The sequence below is a fragment of the Microtus oregoni genome, unplaced genomic scaffold, assembly GCF_018167655.1.
Source record: "Microtus oregoni isolate MIOR12 unplaced genomic scaffold, Mior012 000007F_ref0000211, whole genome shotgun sequence".
NCBI lineage: Eukaryota > Metazoa > Chordata > Mammalia > Rodentia > Cricetidae > Microtus > Microtus oregoni.
Window position 1 is genome coordinate 43,620,232 of NW_024543066.1, and position 5,481 is coordinate 43,625,712.

At 46.5% G+C, this 5,481-nt stretch overlaps 2 non-coding genes across 2 annotated transcripts; one reads left to right on the top strand and one right to left on the bottom strand.

Annotated features, from left to right (window-relative positions):
• Positions 1–500: 500 nt before the first annotated feature.
• On the bottom strand, positions 501–658 carry LOC121451166. The gene has a single exon (XR_005974696.1). It is a non-coding gene; the product is annotated as a U1 spliceosomal RNA (small nuclear RNA).
• Positions 659–4,035: 3,377 nt separating this feature from the next.
• LOC121451190 lies at positions 4,036–4,142 on the top strand. Its single transcript, XR_005974713.1, has one exon. It is a non-coding gene; the product is annotated as a U6 spliceosomal RNA (small nuclear RNA).
• The last annotated feature ends 1,339 nt before the right edge of the window (positions 4,143–5,481 follow it).

Here is a 5,481-nt window from a genome sequence, read left to right on the forward strand (position 1 = left end):
TCCTGTCCTGGTGGGGCAGTGGGAGTGAGGCTGGCTGTCACTGCAAACAAGGACCTTATCAGTGCGCATAGTTTTTGATTCTACAGAAATGTGCTCTAGGGGAGCGATCAGAGATCTGTGCAGATGTCTTTCTCTCTCTCATTATGTCCAGAGGCGTTTTAGCTATTACGGTTCAAAAGAAGAAATAACTGAAGTAACTGAACATTTAGCTCTAGAGACGCAGCTAAATAAACGATAGTGACCTGCATTAATGGGCTAGGAAGCAGTTATGGATTCTGTGCCCTGGCCGCGACAGTGTCTCATGACCAAACTGTATACGATTTGACCCTGTGCTTAGTCTTTCACAGCTTGATCTTCCATTAAAATGATTCTTGTCTCTTTTACTTTTATGTGTTTCTAGAGCACACATTAATAGGTTTCTAATAAAAATGATTATAATGATAATGGTTGCTAAAGGGAACTTTCCAGATCTGGGTTCAGTTTTTAATTTTTTTTTAACCAGGGGAGAATGCAAATGAGTTCCCCACCATCACAAATTATGCAATCGAGTTTCCTGTATTTAGGGAAACAGCAGAGCCAGATGGGGAGTGCAATGGATAAGCCTCGCCCTGGGAAAACCACCTTCGTGATCATGGTATCTGTCCTGCTGGGTAAGTATGGGTTCATTTTTTAAAGAGTTGTGAGTGTGTGTTTACTCAAAGAGGCCAAAAGAGGGTGTCACATCCCCAGGATCTGGAGTTAGAGGCTATTTAGCATAGCCTGGAAACAGAACTCAGGTCCCCTGTGACAGCTACTGAATCATGGAGATGTCCATGTCCTCTGATATTTACTTCTGAAATACATGAATTTTTGTATATTGAACCAGGTCAGATTCCTACTCAAAAGGATGCAGCATTTTTAAAAAGAAAGGGTTAGAGCTGGGAAATGCCTCAGTAGTAGAGAGCCCCTGTGGGCTGTGCATCCACGAGGACCTGGGTCCTGAGCACACACATAAGAGCTAGAGGTACTCCATGGCTAGCTCCAGGCTCCGCAGGAGACCCAGTCTCAAAGCTAAAGCAGATACTATAGAGAAAGGCATTTGCCATTGACCTCAGGCCCTTACTTGTGCACACAGGGGCCAGCACACACATACAGGATGCACACGCGGCGACGTTTTATTTACTTACTTATTCACTCAGTGATTTACAGTTTATCAAGACAGGGTTTCTCTGTGTAGCTCACTCCTGCAGTATTCTTAAGAGAAAAGAAAGATGCTGATGGTGGTGGCACACACCTTTAATCCCAGCACTTGGGAGGCAGAGGCAGATCAATCTCTGTGAGTTCAAGACCAGCCGGGCCTACAAGAGCTAGTTCCAGGACAAGCTCCAAAGAAACCCTGTCATGAAAAATGAGAGAGAGAAAGAGAGAGAGAGAGAGAGAGAGAAAGAGAGAGAGAGAAGAAAGAGAGAAGAAAGACAAGCAAAGGAAAATTCATGATAACAAACAGAAAAACCATCTAAACGCCACCACCAAAGGCACCGGTAAATGAACGATGCTTAGAGAGAGCCACCGCAGCAGAGCCCAGTGAGCATGCCTTGTTCCCCAGCTTCAGGGCGCCATTGAGTGTGACCCTGTCTGGTTTACTATCCTCATTAGTGATGTGGGGACAATGGCAGCCATCCATAGAACGGTTAAGAGGATTTAAAACAATGATTGAATCATTATGGCTTTTTACATGTATAGGATGTTTTGCCTGCACGATGTAAGTGTACCATGTGTTTGAGTGGTGCCCAAGGTCAGAAGAGGGTGTTGGATCCTCTGGAACTGGAGTTACAGACAGTTGTGAGTACCCATATGAGTGCTGGGAACTGAACCCTGGTCCTGGGTCGGGGAGCAGCAGTCACTCTCTTAACCATAGAGCTGCCGCTCCAGCTCCAGGTACAAGGGTTTTCATCAGAGTTCAGATAGCAAGTAAATGATCTCTTCCGACTGTGTTCGTGTGTGTGTGTGTGTGTTGGGGGGCAGGTTACACAGGACTCTGCACAGCTGAGGGTGAGGGGGGCAAGGCTAGCCTGATCCATGGCAGGGGTAGAGGGAGGAACCAAGGATAGGGTGACAGGAAGACATAGGAAGTGAGTAGACACAGGAAAACGCGAGAGGGAAGGGAGGAGGAAAGAGAGAGCGAGGGAGAAAGAAAAAGGACAAAAGAGAAACAAGAGGGCAGGGGAGGAAAGGGAAGAGGAGAGAAGAGGGGGAGCAGGGGAGGGGAGGTAAGTGGGGAGGGGAAACGGCCTGCCTTCAGCCTTCAGCCTCCTCAGACATCTATTCTTAGATGGTTGTAGCTGCCAGACAAACAGGCAGACAGACAGACAGGCAGGCAGACAGACAGGCAGGTAGGCAGGTAGGCAGCCCCACCTAAGTGGTTCCAACTGCTTAAGTTTTATTCTTCCTCCCAGGCTGACTGGGCTTTGCTTCTGGCTTTAGGGCTGGTTCAGATCAGCTTCGCGGGCCTGTCTGAGTGAAAATATGGACCAGGAGTCAAACCAAACTGGCCAGTCTGGTCTTACCCAGGTCTGCGCTCATGCCTGGACCACAAATGTTACACTAGCTAAAGCAGATCAGGTGGCTGAACCTAAAATAAATAAATATGGAAGACACTTCCATTCCACGAACTCTAACGGCAAATCCTTATGCAGGGAGAGGGGAAGCTGAAGCAACAATTCCTTCTAGAACATTTTGTTGATGGACAAACATGAGGCTGTCAGGCTACAGGGGGGTTTGGAGAGCTTAATCTAGTCAGGAGGGCACACAGCAGGGCAGGGAGGGAAGAGGGACCTTGAGAGACAAAGAGATTGGTGCAAGGTCAGGAGTTGATATTTTTGGGTTTAGATAGTGACTGATACATAAAAATTACCACATAAATGTTTGCTTGTTCTTGTGTTTTGAGACAGGGTATCACCACACTGGCTGGTCTGGGACTCACTATATAGATAGGGCTGACCTTGAAATCATACAGATTCACCTGCCTCTGTTGGGATTTAAAGCGTGCGCCACACACGAGCATGCTGGCATCCTGTTTATTACAGCTGAAATTTTAGCCATTGGGAGGGGGTGGCAGGAGCTGTGGGAGTCAGAGTGATCCTCATGCAGCTAAAGTTGGCTCTGGCTGCTCACCTCATTTCAAAACCCAAACCCAACCCAAACCAAACAAACAAAACTACTTAAAATTAAAATATTCATAATGAATTATTTGGTGAAAGCAGGTATGGAACAGGTAGACACAGTAATATCATTTAAACATTCAATATACCATAAAGAAAGGCTGCAAAGGACTGAGCAAAATGCTCTTTAAACCAGGTATGGTAGTGCATGTCTTTAATCCCAGCCCTTAGGAGGCAGAGGCAGGCAGATCTCTGTGAGTATGAGGCCAGGCCAGCCTGGTCTACATAGTGAGTTACAGGATAGCCAGGGTTATGTAGAGAGATCTTATCTCAAAAAGCCAAATAAATAAATAAATAAATAAATACTGTCCCCCAAACATTTTGCTGTGGGCCGAAGGTAGACTTATGGGGTATTTTCCTCCCCCATCTGACCTCTCAGGTTGAATACTCAGCAGCACCGAGAGGCCTCATTTATTCCTCTTCACCTCCTGGAACTGCACAGCCTCCTTCACTGCCCGCTGCTTCTTTAACACAGATGTGCCACACTCGTGTGATCAAACAGATACAAGCAATTTTAAAGATCGCATCTTTAGTGGTCAAAGACAGGTGGAGCCGACCAGCTCGATCTTTTTGTTAGTAGCTATGGAGAAGCGTCGCCTCTAGGCTTGGAAGCGGTGGTGAAGGTGTGCTCACAGTCTCAGGGGAGTCACCCGCAGAACCGAAAGGTATTGGTTTACAGGAACCTCATAAATAAACAGATTTGGCATGAATGTTAGATTTTAGAAGATTTTAGAAACTGTGAGGTATATTTTATGTACCAGAAAATTACAGAGCTGTTGGATCAGAAATGCCAGATGGAACAATAAAATGTTTGCTTAATGCAAACTCACCTTGGGTGCCTGCTTCGGCAGCACATGTGCTCACACTGGATCTGTAAAGAGAACATTAGCGTGGCCCCCGCACCAGGATGCCATGCAAAGTCGTGACATGTTCCATAGTTCTGAATCTATGAGGGTGACCCTAGTGAAGACTCCTAGTGTTGGACTCTAGCGTCCAAACACCGAGAAGGAGTCGCCCCCAGAGACCATCTCACACACCACAGCCGATGTAAAAGCATGAGGATTTTATTAATTCTGTCATGACAGGGTCCCCCAGCATTTGGGAAGCCGAGGGCCCTCGAATAGCGGGTACAGTCTACTTTTAAAGGGGCCACAGAAGCAAGGGGGGTTGTTCTTTGACTATTCTGATTGGCTTATTTGAAAGGGCTATTACCAATAATTGACTGGAGAGCTGTTGCCAGATCAGATGAGGTAAGAGGTCATTTTGACCCCGTTTCCCAGGGGACCGAACCAAAGCATACGTATATGGGTAATTGTTCAGGAACTGAGTACGTGCGAGTGTAGCTGTTAGGTCCTTGGTTCCCAGGGGAGGAGGGGAAGCACTATGGCACAGAGGCTGAGAGGATTCAGAATTGTCAAAAATGGCTTCAGGATTGTCTTAAAGTCTTACACTAGCAATGGGGAATACAGAACCTGAACCAGCCATCTTCTGTAATCAGGCAAGGCGTTCAGTGATGGGACTGGGACATTAACCCAGCCATAAAACCTTCAATCTATAGTTTGTCCTGCCTGCAAGATGTGCTGAGATACTGGTGGAGAAGAACTTGTGGGTGTGGCCAACTTGAGGCCCACACCATGAGAGGGAACCCATCCTGACACTGGTCAGGGCCCAGAGACTGGACAGAACCAAACAATTGGCAGAAACAAGAAAGAAACAATGAATGATTCCTAATGGTGTTCTGCTGTACTCAAGGACTGGTGCCTAGCCCAGTCATGACGATGAGACATATCTACTCCTGGCAGCACCAATCTACTTCAAGAGGATGATGGACATCAAAGAGGCTCCTTATGGACTTTGATAGCCATTTGGGCAAGAAATTGCTCTTGCCTGGACTGATTGATGCTATGCTATATGAACTGGACAAGCAGGACTCACAGAGAAATGACTGCTGAACTTGCCTAACAGTGAGATGGTCCTTCAGGCTTACACCTGACTTCTCTATGGAAACCATGAAAGCCAGAAGGTCCTGGATAGATGTACTGCAGAAGCTAAGAGACCATGGATGCAAACCCAAACTACTATGCCCAGCCAAGCTATCATTCACTATCAATGGAGAAAACCAGACATTCCAGGATAAGAACAAATTTAAACAATACGTAGCCACAAATCCAGCCCTACAGAAAGTAATAGAAGGAAAATCACAACCCAAGGAATCCAACACTGCCAACACTGCCTACTATAATTCAGGCATCTAGCGACCCTTCACCAGCACATCTCAAAG